Raw genomic sequence first — 16,346 nt, 5'->3', positions numbered from 1 at the left:
AGTGCACACATCCTGATGTGGTCATTCGTGCCGTTTTGATAAGATCAGCCTCATAAATGAGTATGAATGGGTAGTAAAAACCTGACTCCTTAATGACTGGATCTGTTTTACAACTGTAGAGCTGAAATTGTGCAAGACTTTGTGCTTCAACAAGAGAAAAGCTGTATGTGTGTGTGTGTGTGTGTGTGTGTGTGTGTGTGTGTGTGTGTGTGTGTGTGTGTGTGGGGGGGGGGGGTTGTTTTGTGTTTGTTGAATGCATGATAAAAAAATTTAAAAAACTGTGCAGCAGTTAACCAATCAGCTGCACAGATCACATCACATGGGATACCTGGTTCATAAGTGGACCGATATTTCAAAACAATATGATGAAAGTAGCAACAAGTAAAGCATTGAGGAATGCATAACACAAAGAGAGAAAAACGTCAGTGCATTGACTAAAAAAGGTCATTTTTACTGACTGAGAAAGAGTTTTTGGAAGCTTACCTTTAGATGAACTTCTCCTTCTGAGTTTTAAATGTCTCAGAGATGTTATTTGCCACTCAGGTTTAGGGTTACAGTTTTGTCTGTAATGAAGAAGAAAAAAGTAAGATCTATGAGACGTTTTTTTGAGGCATTGTTAGTATATTTCTTTTTTTTTGTTATGAATTCAATCATCTTGGTTATTTTTCTGGATATATTATTTTAAATGTTGTCTCTTAAGTCTGTGCAGCTGTAATACATAATAAGACACCTCACAGCAGCAGATCTATATTTGGATATGAGCCAAGTGTATGTTGTGAGCTTTAAAAAGGCATTCAGCCTGCAGGAAATTCCTCATAATTCAAGCCCTCCTCCTGGTTTGTCAGCCATCTGTACCCTGTTGCTGTAGTCTGACCTCGGCAGAATAAATCTAAAATGAAAAAGTGACTCTGTTGTCATGTAAAATACAATCGAAAGGTTATGTTCGGATCTCGAGCTTATGTTTGCAGAGTTTAAATACGCTCACAGGTTTCTAAACCTAGAAGCTATGAACCTTGTTTGAGAATTTCAGAGTTTAAGAATATCGGGTTTTCTTATGAGACAGGTGATACGAAGCTTCACTTCAGGTGCTTCTCATTCAATTCAGTTATGCAACACCAGTACACGCTGTCCTGGATGCAAATGATCGTTTTCAGTGACTGACTGGAATATGGTGCTATACTAACTTACACAGCTGAGGTAAAATTGCAGAACTAAATAGTAAAAATTAATAAATGGTTATACAAAGATAAAAGCCATCTTTGATGTTGTAGATTAATTCATAAGTTCTGGTAACTTTCTACAGTTGTGACCTGGGGGCTGAATGGTGGTAGTTAAAATGACCTTAGATACAGACACTTAAAAAATAAAAACTTTGTCAAACACTTAAAGATGACATTTCTATCTAAGAGTGCGCTATTTCCCTTTGCCTTATGCTTTAAAAAAAAAAAAAAAACAACACAAACAAAAACACAATATAAATGAACATTTTATTTCTGCTTTTTAGTTAAAGGAGTGAAATTTAAGATATTTACTGAACTAAATCATAAAATGACCTTTACGATATCATCGGACATTAAGGAAACATGCACCTCCACACGGCCATTTTGGACGCCCCTCAGTTTGCCAGGCAAATGGCACACCAATGGAAGCGGGCAAGCGGCAACTGGTTCAGATATAACTGATTGTACCCGACCTAAAAAGTCTTGACATTTGTCTAATAAGCTCCATGACCAACTTTTGAAAAAAAATGGAGAGAGGTTCAAGCGCAAAAAGGTTTCAAGACTGATAAAGAGTTGGCTAAACACTGAAGCTTCAGTGTCTGCAACATGGCAACCTGCATGCACATGGACTCTAGAGAGGAGGGGTGTGGGGAGACAGCTCTCGCCAATGTTTTGAATTTGGACTGCAGTATCAATTTAAAATGCTACATGTCAGAGTAATGTATCGTTCCTTTAAGTAAAGGCTTCTTTAATACCACCTTATCACACATTAGACATGACATATATTTACACTTCTTATTTAGCTGTCTAACCCTCAAACACTCAAAGAAAAGCCAGTTGCATTTAGCCATATGCTATTTCCTCACAAAGACTGGGAATCACTTTAAATACACACTTTCCTGTTACAACCTTCGATGGCAGGGCCGTAACCAATCCGCAACCGTGCATAACACATTGCACGCAAGGCTTAACAGAGCTGTAAGTGTATATTGCACCTTAAAATAGCAGTGCAGAGCCAATACACTTTCTTTCTCTCTCAAACAAGTACACACACTTTCCGTCTCTCTCTCCCTCTCCTCTCTCATATGTCAACCCCGCTCTTGGTTTTCAGTATCAGCAGGTTTGATCACAACATTTCACTCATGTCTATCTTCTATCAGAGGATCAGATGTCACACACACGCACACATGGCTTTTGTTACAAATACAACCTGATGGAGCTTATCCAGAGGAAGGTTGGGCATTAAGACTGTGTGTGTGTGTGTGTGTGTGTGTGTGTGTGTGTGTGTGTGTGTGTGGGGCACATAGGAACAAGCGTGTGATCAAAGCCTACAGGTCTGTCTTCGCTGTAGGTCACAGGAGGTGACAGACACACAGAGGACATGCTCAGGTCATGCATAAGGGTTGAACTGCTGCTAAAGATTACAGTCAGTCCAAGTCAGAAGCCAGTTCCTTGTAGAAAGTTAAAATCCTATTCTGTTTGCTGAGCATAACAATATTTAACACAAATCTAAATCTATGTTTCTACTATAGACTGTAAAAAAATATGGACAAAGCATTCCATAATCTTTTTGTTAGGGTTAGGGTTGAAGCCAAAATGCCTGCACGATGGGCGCTGAAATATTGAGCGTGTGACAACATATTGAACCAAGACAGGGGCAGGGGACATCTGGCTTATAGAGCCACAGAAATGACGGGACACTTCTCCGGCTAACCAAATTACACATTTAACTTAACAAGACACCGAAAAGATCAGTCAAGGTTCAATAATCAATAAAACGTCCCATTTTTATGGCATAACATAACTATTTTAAACTTAAGTTTGAGGTGTATTTGAATCTTAAAGTGTGTCCCATGTTCCATCTGTGAACATGGAGGCGGCGTTGGATTACTTACACAGCAGCCAGTCAGTAGGAGGAGCTCGATATCTCTTGGCTTCACTCTTGGGGGGCTAACTGTTTTGTCTTTTGGTCTTCTTAAAAAAGTCTTTTGTTTCACTGCTATGTGCTTAATTACTGACAAAATGCTCAAGACTCTGTTAGAAAATTTAACCTTAAGAAATAAAACCTTCCCAAAATGATGCCACTACTCACACTTGCACTTAGCAGGACCTTCTCTGAAAAATCTGGATTTAATTTAGGAGAATAGAACTATAAACCAAAGGCTCCTTATTCAAGTAACTTCCTGTTCCATTGTGACTTCTTCCTTAAATTCCTTGTTATTTCAAAACTTATTGCCAAAACCAAAATAGTACCGACAGCAGCACTGAACAGCTCTCAGTAGGAAAATCAAAATCCATGAGAATGCAACATCTCATGTGCTCTTCTCACAGAGAGATCATTTAATCAGTGGTTGTTGCCAGCTTGAATATGTGGCTTCGATATTTACTCTCCCTTTCCATCTCAGCACGTCCTTGCCAGTGTCCTTGCAGGCAACACTGTCACGCAACAGCAATTAAAAAGTACATGTTGACTCTGTGTTGTCGTCTTGTCCCACATAAAAGTTACATCTTTAAAACAACTGTCCGCTTGAATCTTGTAACTGTCAAACCTTTTGATGGTAATTGTTTATGACATATTGGAAAGATAAACAGTTATACTCATGGTTCCTTGAAGGCCTCGCCTAGAAAAGACAAAATGTGAGATTGTGTAAAGGACATGCTAGCCCACATTAACAAATTAAAAAGAGAATGCAGCATGTATTGGATGCCAAGAGGGATCCAGCAAAACATATGCAAGAACTCGCTTTCAACATTAAAGACAAGTCACTCTCCTTAGCCTACATGAACTTCACAGTTGTTAAACCTGACCTGATCCAAGGACAGTATTATCTCACTTTATGCTACAATTTTAACACCGCAAAAAATGAACTTTATTGTCCAGGCAACTTTCACAGTTCATATGAGGGAAATATAGCTGGGATCTCTTTCTGAAAGTTGTGTACTCACAGAATGGGGCCTGAAACTGGCTTATGCCACCTCCTGCGCAAAGTTTGCAATCTATAAAAACAAAGTGATTAGGAATATGTGCACACCAGAAAGTAAACTCTGACATATGTGAACATTTTGGAGACAGGACAAAAAGGGGACACAGGCGGTGAGTTGGTAAACAGAAGCATGGTTGTACTGTATATATACACTGATGCCTCTTGTTTATTTAAATTCATATAAATCAAATGTTATTTATAGATCCAAAACATCATAATCATTCAAAGCAGCAGTATTTAAGTGCATTTGCCTGCAGTGTAGCAGGCGAAATTTATTGCCGAACAAAGCAGAAGTATATTTGATGAAGTAGTAGGCAATATTCAAATATGAAGGGGGATTTAAACTTTTACATTTTTAATCGGTGCCTTAATCTACTGAAGCCCCTTTGACACCATTACCATGGTAAAACACTTACTGCTTCTGTGAATATTTATAAGGAGGAATAACTATGTTTCCTGGTTGTTTTGCACAAAACCAATCCACTTCAAACCTTTTGATAAGAAAGTACAAGCATGAGTAGAAATTCCAAGCCTAAAGTTCCTACATTCGTAAAATACTGATGCATCTGTGATACCCTCAGGTCAGGAACATGCTGGGGCAGAAGGAATCCCTACACTGAGGCTGACATTTCCTGATTAAAATCTTTTCAACCATCCATGTCAATCCAGTTTACCACCTGGCGTTTCATAAACTTGTTCAAACACTTCCTGTTGTTGACTGCGCGAGTCAGTTCGACTTAAATCCTTTGACATGTGAGTCACACACAAGCATCCTTCTCGAACACTGCCACAAAGGGGAAAATATTTAGTATGAACAACATGCTTGAATTTGACTGACTGGAATGCACAAGCTCATTTAACCTGAACTTTGAAGAGAAAAAAGAAACTGACAGCGAGGACGTCACTGGAATCAAAGAGGGGATTATAATCATTTTTAACACAAACATTAAAACCATCTAATCACCACAGGAACATGAATACCTTTTCTAAAACCTCCATTATCCAACGCAACAAAAGCTATTGTTTCCCACAATGCGCAAGTCTTTCCTATGTGGAGAGACTATCCCTGTGAAAGAGCTGGCTGCTAGTATCAAATACACAGTTAACACTGCACGTCAAACCCTCTGTCATTGGATCCAATGGATAAATCACTAAATCACACCACAATAGCCGTGGACTCGGCTCATTCACACAGGCCACATGAAAAGGGAAGGAGAGAAAGAGGGAAGTCAGACTTCCATGGCTGAGGCCAGCCAGACAAAAGGCTCAGGAACATTACGGCCTCAGGACAAAATCATCTGACACTGGCGCACAGGAAATCACCCAAATTGTCCATTGTCTGGGACAACATCAAAATCCTTCTGTCTCTACGCAAAGGCAGAAAACTTGGTAAGGGAGACAACTGAGGGAAGGTGGACAGGAGAGGGGGCGTGAGAGCGAGAAGTAAAAGAGGATGGGAGAATATATTTTGGTGTGTTCACGCCATGATTGTAGGGTAACAAACATGAAACTGTATTCTAAATCCAAAGTAGCCATTAAACAGGCACCTGTTGATATCTATTCTTGATATCAATATCAATGGCTTAAAAAACGAACATGTGTTGTGATGAATGTCTTAACTTGTGTGATCTAAAGCTTGTTAAATAGCAACAGCTAAATCTGCCTCCCTTGATCATTGACACATTTTGAATATTTGCCAAGAAAATAGCTACAAAACAGATGGGGGAAAGAGGATTAGGTTCTCTTCTTTTGATAGAAAATGACATTTTTGTAACAGTGTTTCCTTTTAAGGTAAAAGTCAACTTGAGGCTGGCTCCAAGAGACTCAGAGGTCACATACACACCCATTCAAAACGCCTGTTTTTTTCAGCAGAAATCTTTATGTTTACAGCCTGGTGCAAATCATGTGTGTTTATAAAGCATCTGTGTTGATTTCAAACAGGGTGCTTAGTGCACTTGCCCCATGTATAGAGGCTGTTAGTCCTCCAAGCAGACGGCCCAGGTTCAAATCCAACCTGTGGCTCCTTTCCCTCATGTCATTCCCCACTCTCTCTCTCCCTGATTTCCGACTCTGTCCACTGTCCTGTCTATCCAATAAAGGCAAATAAATGATCGTACACAGTGGTATCTACAACTTAATCTGTATATGCATTTGTTTTTAAATCTATTCCTTACATGGAAACTCTTTTCCTCTGGCCAAACTTTGAGATTAGGCTCAGCTTCCGTACATTAATCACTATGAGGATTTTACTTAAATCATTAGAAATACTCATTCAAACACAATTCAGATTAAAAAAAGGGCAAGAGACTGCACAGTTGCAAACACTGCAATAATCTGAATCAGAATATCTTTATTTGTCATTTTACATGTACAACGAAATGTTACCATGTAGATCTAACTTTGTTTGCGTCAGTGTATCCTGGATTTACTAGTTTTCTGTTTAACATGTTCGAGACGAATAACAACAGGAGTGAAAAGTGTTAAATAGTATTTGGGGGGGGGGGGGGGGGCATGGAAACGCTGAGATATTCAGGGTTTAAGAGGATAGATTCAGAGTGTGGAAAGAGTTTGATCTGAACAATACAAGGTGATCTGTAACCTTCAGCACCAGGCTGATACCCCCCCTCCTCCCCCCTCCCCCTGTGTTCAGGGATGTATTTGAACAGGTGAGTACAGTCAGCTAAAGAATGATGAGCAGGTCGGCAGCGAGCCAGCCTGTCAGGTAGAGCCTGAGGCCACACCGGCTCTCATCTATTCAGCTACACAACACACAGAGACAGACGGCTCTCCTCTGACCTTCTCATTCATCCCTCATCTCAACCCCCCCAACTCTGGGAACAGCCCCTCCACACACACAGACACACACACACACACACACACACACACACACACACACACACACACACACACACACACACACACACACACACACACACACACACACACACACACACACACACACACACACACACACACACACACACACACACACACACACACACACACACACACACACACACACACACACACTAAACTGTAGTGTGTTATATAATGTATAAATAACTTCCCTCTTATCATTGAGCGTCTACGATTGTTTGAACAAGGTCACGGTGACGTGAAGGTGCAGTCACTGACCTATGGACCAATCACCGTACACTGACCTATGGACCAATCACAGTACACTGACCTATGGACCAATCACAGTACACTGACCTATGGACCAATCACCATACACTAACCTATGGGCCAATCACCATACACTAACCTATGGACCAATCACCGTACACTGACCTATGGACCAATCACCGTACCTATGGACCAATCACAGTACACTAACCTATGGGCCAATCACCATACACTAACCTATGGACCAATCACAGTACACAAACCTATGGACCAATCACAGTACACTAACCTATGGACCAATCACCGTACACTAACCTATGGACCAATCACAGTACACTAACCTATGGACCAATCACTATACACTAACCTATGGACCAATCACCGTACACTAACCTATGGACCAATCACAGTACACTAACCTATGGACCGATCACAGTACACTAACCTATGGACCAATCACAGTACACTAACCTATGGACCGATCACAGTACACTAACCTATGGACCAATCACAGTACACTAACCTATGGACCAATCACAGTACACTAACCTATGGACCAATCACAGTACACTAACCTATGGACCAATCACAGTACACTAACCTATGGACCAATCACAGTACACTAACCTATGGACCAATCACAGTACACTAACCTATGGACCGATCACCGTACACTGACCTATGGACCGATCACAGTACACTAACCTATGGACCAATCACAGTACACTAACCTATGGACCAATCACAGTACACTAACCTATGGACCAATCACAGTACACTAACCTATGGACCAATCACCATACACTGACCTATGGACCAATCACTATACACTAACCTATGGACCAATCACTATACACTGACCTATGGACCAATCACCATACACTAACCTATGGACCAATCACAGTACACTGACCTATGGACCAATCACAGTACACTAACCTATGGACCAATCACAGTACACTAACCTATGGACCAATCACCATACACTAACCTATGGGCCAATCACCGTACACTAACCTATGGACCAATCACAGTACACTAACCTATGGACCAATCACAGTACACTAACCTATTGACTTTCAGTCTCTCAGTTTCAGACTCTTAATGTGAAGGACAGCGAGTGCTGATGTGTCATTTCTCTCTTTGTTATATTATAGATATAGATATATATATGTAGAGCTATAGATATATAGATATATAGATATAGATATATAGATATATAGATATAGATCTTCCTGAAGGCTTTCTGTCACAGTGAAATCTAATGACTGCAGACTTTAGAAAACCTCCTTCAGTACCGACCTCTTTCATGATCCAACTCCTCTAAAACCTCAGATCTGTATCGGCCCAAATGTTTCTGTATCGGCTCAGGACTGAGAGTGGATCAGTGCATCTCGAGTGAATAAACAAACAAACGTGTACACAATGATGAAACACACATCGCCTCCTACAGCTTCTATTTCTGACATTTTAACTTTTTTACTTTCAGGAATATTCTGTCAGTCTCGTTTCTCTCACTCAGAGTTTCTGTCGATGTTATATTCCCGTGGTTACTGCGTGCACCAGATTCCTCGTTCTGCTGTTTGGCAATAAACCAGATTTGTGATTTCATTCACTCGGTGTCGTCGTCGTACTTTATTTACTACGACGTGTGAGAATATAAACACTTCATCCTCTGAGACGATCAACGCTACAGACGAGAAAAAACACACAAAGTTTTCTGAAACAACAAAAAAGTTTGCATGAAAGTTTGCTCACCTCACGCACCGAATGTGACGTGATGTGGATCAAACCATCCAACAATATAATGTACGATTGTTGAAGAAAACACACACTCACACAATCACACACACAAGCTTGCAGACTGTGACCAACCCTAACACAACAGAGATGATCAGTCAGTTTTATCATCATTGTTGTAGAGGGTACTCGTGTTTTTGAGGGTCTAATTTGTGCTGTTAATAAATTACGTAACATTTAATCATTTATTTTCTCTTTGATATCAAAGAGTGTAGGCTCAGGCTGCAAGGAAAAAGATACATGATGCTTACTTTCAAACATTATTTGCCTTCCTTCCTCATGTAGAGATGGGATTGCATTCAGGACCAGCAGTGAGTAGTTCTGAAAAACAAACCCAGGCATTAACAGAAATAATTTACTTGTTCCTCAAATCGACACAATCTTAGAATCAAATGATAAACTGTCTGTAAGTAATAGAAATGTGATGTTATGTTACATGGAGCAGATTTAACAAACCACAAACCAGGGTTTCAGTGAAGTGAAATAAATGAACTGGCTTTAAAAAAAGCTAGCTAGCCTAGCAGCTAAATGCTGTCACAAGTTGTTTTGATCTGATTGGCTGCAAGACAGTTTCAACACCTGGTATTAATAAAATTAATAAACTTCGAAATGGAAAATGTACTGAGAGATTTCCGACATTTGTGAAGTGGTATGGAGTAAGCTACAGAAAGTGAGGAGGATTTAAAGTTTCTTTAAAAAAATGGCATTCATGGCTACTATAATCTTCTTTACACAATCAATGGCCTCTTGTCTGTCAGCAGGCATGTGTGCATGCATGAGTACAGCTAGTAAAACAGCAGGACCATAATCCTTGTTTGTGCAAAGCCTCCACTAACCAAGCATTGTCTCACTATTTGCTCGAGTATGAACATGAAGTTAACTCATTTGCTTGTAAAATCTTAACAACAACAACAGCCACACTGGACTCTTCCCCTTTAACAAACTGACGTGTTAATCGTGGGATTGTGACAGGGATTAGAGGCTGTCAGTAAGAAGTGTTATCAGCTGATTACTAAAGGATGGTCCACAGTGAGGTGGGAAGGGGCTCCACAGGAGACTGTGTAAACGTCTGTCCATCAAAAGAGGATCTGAGTGTTAACACACCAACTGAACAAAAACGGATATCCTGATGTTTCAGAGGTCTGGTGGAGTCTTTAATTACAGTCACACAGGAGAAAAACCAAAACCAAAATATGACATCAAAAGGTGGTGCCACATTTGTATTTGCAGGTTCAGACAACATCCCAAGCTTTAACTCTAATCTTTAACTCTTAATTCTCAATAAAAAATAGATTTTGGGGGCTTTTTGTGTCTTTATTGGAGAAACAGGACAGTGGATAGAGTTGGAAAATGCAGAAAAAGAGCCACAGGTTAAATTTGAACTCTGGCCGCCCGCTTGAAGGATTACAGGCTCTGTACAATCGAACAATCCAAACTCTGGATACATAACTTTAAAATATACACCTGAGATTTCATCTATTCTCGTTATTTTTTATATCTTTTCTTTTTCAAAATCAGGTGCATCATCTGATTTGAAGAACTAAAGAACTGTAATAACCAATAGGAGTCTTTACCTTACCCCCTTCATGGAAATGACTACAAATACATTATATTATTGAAGCTTCTCAAATTAATGTTGCAGTGCGCTTCCAGTAGTAGGGCTGGGCGATATGACTGTGTACTGTCTGCCTGGTGACAGTAAAAGAAGGAGGGGTGGAGGGGGTGATTTATATGTTAATATTTATTTTCTGTTAAAAATAAAACAAGTCAGTTCAACGTCAAATTAAAATGGGCCAAATGCCAAATGTCACACTGGCACTTTTATGAACAACCAGCTGCACAATGTCAACATGAAGATGTAAAATGTCATAAAAATACAACACCCATTTGAGGAATAAAAAAGTTAATAAAAAAGCCCCCGGATGTGACAGTTGTCTTCCTTCAACCAGAAGATCGGGGGTTCAATCCCCGGCTCCTACAGTCACATGTCGAAGTGTCCTTCAGCAAAACACTTAACCCCAAATAGCTCTTGGCTGCTGACTCAGCAGTGTGTGAATGTGATAAATGAAGTAGTTAATACTGATGGACTCTTTACACAGCAACCTCTGCCATCAGTGAGTGAATGTGTCGGTATGACCTGAGGTGTAAAAGTGCTTTGAGTCAGAAGACTAGAAAAAAACTATACAAGCTCAAGTCCATTTACCAGTTAAATAAAAAAGCACCTTAAATAAAATAAAAACTAAATACATTTCCTGCACAACAAAATACACACAGCTCTGTATTCCGTTACAGCGGGAGGAGAAAAATTGGCGGCTCTACAAAAGCAACGTAAACCGCTTTTTAAATACTTCATAAACAATAGTGGTATACTGTCTCACCCTCTATATCTAGTTTGAAAATATATTGATATATCTTCAATACTTAATTTCCCAGCCCTACTAAAGTAGTTTATTTACACTCCAACACAGTAGCTGACTGTCATGCACCTCAACGCTGTTTCCACCTGCCATTAAACACCTACAGAAGAACAAGTGGAACGTGTCTTCATGCTGCTGGTTGAGCAAATACAGCACTGAATACATGAAATATGGGTTTTCTTACACCGAGGATACAAGAGGACAAAAACTTCAGTGTGTTGTGGGGACGGAAGTGCTGGGACATGAAAGCAGGAAGCCATGAACATTTGAACTGCATTAAGAAAAGAAACACTCAGCTTTCAAAGATGACTGTGGAGCTTTGTGATGTTGACGAACTGTGACCATTTGAGATGATCTGTTTCAGGTCCGAACTGCGCCCCTTATGAGTAGCCTAAATGCATTTGAGTGGTTTAAAATGTGCAGAATTTGGGGACGCCATGTAGCCAAGGTGTTATGCCCCACGCCCCAATGTACAGAGGCTTATAGTCCTCAGTGTGAATCCAGCCTCGGCCATTTGCTGCGTATCATCTCCCACTCTCTCATCCCAACATGAGCCGTCTCCTTCAGCTGTCCTATCCAATAAAGACAAAGAGGCCAGAAAAATAATGTTTTTTTGAATTGCAGAAATACTGGCTGCAATTTGTCATAAAGGAGGTTGTAGTGGATCCATGAAGCTGAAAAATGATATTGTGTTCTTATATCTCACTACATGCAGTTGCCTGAGGACATCATGTACAGACATTTTCTTCTTTTATGTGAGGGACACCTTCCTTCATTCATTCCTTTGACATTATAAATATGCAGCTGATCCATAAACTATCATTGGATCTTTCCACATACAGATCTCTTTTTGTGTGTGCATAGACTCATTTCACTCTTGATTGTATTCATTTTACTCTCATAATAAAGTTTACTACTTCTCAGACAACACTTGTGACAAATATTTAAATAGAGCTAGAACTAGGACACCTTCCATCGTTGAGGGAAGAGTGTGTGTGTGTGTGTGTGTGTGTGTGTGTGTGTGTGTGTGTGCTGTCTATCGCCTTTGTTGATCTTTATTTGAGCTCTGCGGGGATTATGGAGAGCACCGTGCAAACAAGCCCTATCATTACCTTACAGTCAGGCTTTGGAAAGATTACTTGTTCCTGCACACAGGCCTGCTGTTACCTAAAGTTTTAAGCTTTCAGTCAACTTTAAAACCACCAACGTTTACATTGCAAATTATCACAGATCCTTGACTAAAACTTGGATGAATAACGAGGTGACTTTCTGAATGCATTATGTTTGTCAGTTTTCATTTTAAGGTGTAACTGTATAATCTCCAAATATTTGAATATTTTGACATTACTCTTGGAAAAAAAAAAAAAAAAGAAACTTGTTCCTACAACGTTTATGCCAATAAAGCCTTTGAACTGAGTTGAAACAAAGTACGTGTATTCAGTCGTGGGAGGTAACCTCTGAGGTTTCTGCCTGTTAAAAATATGTTTTCTTTGCCACTGCTGCCAAGTGTATCTCCAGGTTTTCTCTGCTCTATATTAAGATCAGTGTGTGCTTAGTCAATTTAACCATTTAACCTTTTCTTGCTGGTTAAACAAAGTCATTTTATGAGTTTTGTTGTTTATGTTGGGCCCTCGACGCCGGTCAAATTTTGTGCTCAAACTGCATCGAAGCAACCCTAGCTAATGGGCCTGCTTTCGCCGCTCTAGAACCCTTTATGTAAACGAGCACGGTGAGCAGATTGGAAGTATTTTGATCGAGAAAATTGTCGTCGTAGTCTGTCGTGTTAATCTGGCAAACCAACCAGAGCAATATGTAACCACATTTGGCGCAGGCATTGGGATGTTACCGTGCAAGGAGGACCAAAGACAAAATAGCTTATAATAATGTAGACTTTTTGACTGAGCGTTGCTTAGAATGGAAACGTTCATGAAAGATGAACCTGAAAAATGATATGATAACTTGTAAAATGGAACTCACACAGTCCAAAACAGAGCTTTGGTTGTGTCTTGACTCCAACATGTCAGGATTCATTGCATCTTATACAAGTTTTACTCTTCTTAATCCCACTGAGGCGGACAATAAAGTCCATCTAAAGTAATCGAATGATTTGACATGTTCTCTTCTGTTGCCCCGCCTCATATGTCAACAGTGTGTTTTATTTTAAACACAGACAGAAAGGATTAACATTCGGATGCTGGATCAGGATCAGCAGGTGAAAACAGGTCACGGCCGGCTCGTTTCGTTTCAATCAGAAGCAGGATGTGAGTTTTGCTTTCACCTGTGCGTGTGAGCACAGTCAGGTTGCAGAGTTCTGTTTTAACTGCTGCACGTGTGTTTTAATGTGTTTGAGGAGTTGTCCGTGTGGATGAGTTTTTCTGTTGTAGGTTTTGCGCTCTGGTGTTACTTTTGTAACACATTTCAAAACTCCTTGTTCCCAACTAAAGAGTGTGTTTATTCAATGCTACTGTAGTCAAATAAAACGTCAGTGTACAGTATATAGAGATTGTTAAATACATTATGGAATGTTTAACTTCAATCAGTCTGTTAGAAAGTATTCTTTGTGCTTCACTCCCTTCACACTGAGTTTGAGCTTTTACCCCTCAGGTCGTCATTTTACAGCGTCTGTAAGGACAACTAAAAAGCCTCCAGGTCTCATTTGTCCCTGTTGCAACCAATATGAAATAGCAATTAGCCCTTTGGTTGTTGTTTTTTGCACTTTAACTACACATTTGCACATTGCCACTTTGCACTTCACTAGCCTGGTAGTAATTCCCATTTTGGTTTGAGCTCTTGACTGATTTTATTGCAAAGTTTTATATAGTTTAATATTTGTTGTCTTGTCTGATTTTTACTTTGTTTTGATTGAGATTTTACACTGATGCTGTCCTTGTGTTTGACGAGTTCAGCTGAAAACCGTCATGTTAAGTTGCATTTTGGCTGTTTGTAAAAACGACATCAGTGTGTTTAATATATTTTTCCTGTGAGAAACTCAACCACACAGCAGATCCAAAGACCAAAAGCATTTTCCTTTGAATGGTCCCGTTATGCTAACTTATTTAAATAAAATCATCGGTGATCTGTAGGCCATTTTTAATGAAAACTTCTGCCACCTATTGCACATCATTGACGGTCTGCCTCAGGAACTTATTAAGTCCTGAGTTCAGGTCTGCAAAGAGAACATCGTATATTCTGCAAGTGATGGAGAGCAGGTAGAATATCACAGGTTTTGGAGGTTTTGGGGGTTTTGGGGGAGGGCATAACCCCCCCCCCCACAGACATGCAGAGACACACACACACACACACACACACACTGACATCCCACACACACCCTGTCACTCCTTTTCACCATTATCTCGTGTTGTCATCTCCCTCTTTCAAGATATTGGGATCCTGATCCCATGGCCAGACCCCAAGACCCCCCTCCTCTTCCACACATACACACACACACACACAGAGGGCCAGTGTTCTCCCCTGGGGGGCTTGCTGAGATGAAAGGAGAAGTGGTGAGGGGACTGAAGAAGCAGATGAAACAGAAGAGATGATCGCCTCTCATCGTTTCTCTCTGCTCACTCGGTCTTTCACAAACATTTGAAACTGTAGTTCAACTTTCATTAAACTTAAATGTACATCTATGTGACAGTTTCATTTAGGTTTTCTTTGTTCCATTGTTCAGTTTGACTTCTGCCTTTGTCTTTCCTTTCCTTCTTTCGAGTCAGATTTTTTATCTTCTAACTACAGTATATCATCAGGTGAACAGCAAAAACTAGCAAACAGATGATTGCTCGTCGAATTGTACTTTGGTAATCCAGTTCATTTGGTATAACGTAAAACATAATGTTAATGCAAAACAAATATTCACCATGTTACATGCCTATGCACCTCCACAGTTTTACAGGACAAGCTGGGAGTGTTTATGCTATCAAACACTGCCACCCGGTGGTGATTTGGACTCACTGCAGGGGAAAAGGTTTAATTTACGGAACTATTAACACAATTCTTTTAACTAGAAGCTCATGTATCAGAAACATGACTCCAAACTGATAAATTCGAGGCAAAAATCCATTGGTGTCACTCAAATATCAACCTAATTTTATTCTAAATCAGGCAACACCCTGATCACCAACTCGTCTCATGTTGCTTCTGCGCTCAACTGAAAGAACACTTCAGCCATGTGTCAGAGTATAAAAGAGGCTTCAAATGATTTATAGAGGTTCATGGCAAGGAGATGGAACCCTTTGTACTACAGTAATGAAACAATATTTATTTTATCTTTTAGTTCTGTGCACTGATTTTCTTTGTAGTTTTTCTCATTGTACCTACAGAGGTGAAATTACTGAGTTTTGCTACAAACTATGTAAATTTTAAATACTATTTTGTGATGAAAACAACAAGCCTAAAGAGTAACATCACTGGGACTTTTCACAATGTGTATCACTCCACCTTACAAAGGTGTTCTGATACCGGAAGTTAAATTAAAGCACCTCTAGTTTGTCCTGATTCATCTAATTGGCAGTATAGGTTCCTCTCTCAGTTGGTTTGATTTTAATTGCTTTTTTAAAAAAGATTAAAACACTCAAATAAATGTAGCTGGGCTTCGGTTACCATGGACACAAAGTACAAAGAGTCCAGGTAACTGTTTGTGTTGCTTGGAAACAGACCAGTTTCAAGTTAATGTAAAACTACATTGATGTAGCTAAAAATACAGGGTTTTTTTTCTAACCAGGGTCCTATATACATTGCAGCAGTTGAACTTCCATTAGATAGGGTTAGGGTGAGGGTTAGATGTAACAATGTCTAAA

Source organism: Labrus bergylta, chromosome 4 (genome assembly GCF_963930695.1).
Source record: "Labrus bergylta chromosome 4, fLabBer1.1, whole genome shotgun sequence".
Lineage (NCBI taxonomy): Eukaryota > Metazoa > Chordata > Actinopteri > Labriformes > Labridae > Labrus > Labrus bergylta.
This window is presented reverse-complemented; position numbering follows the sequence as displayed.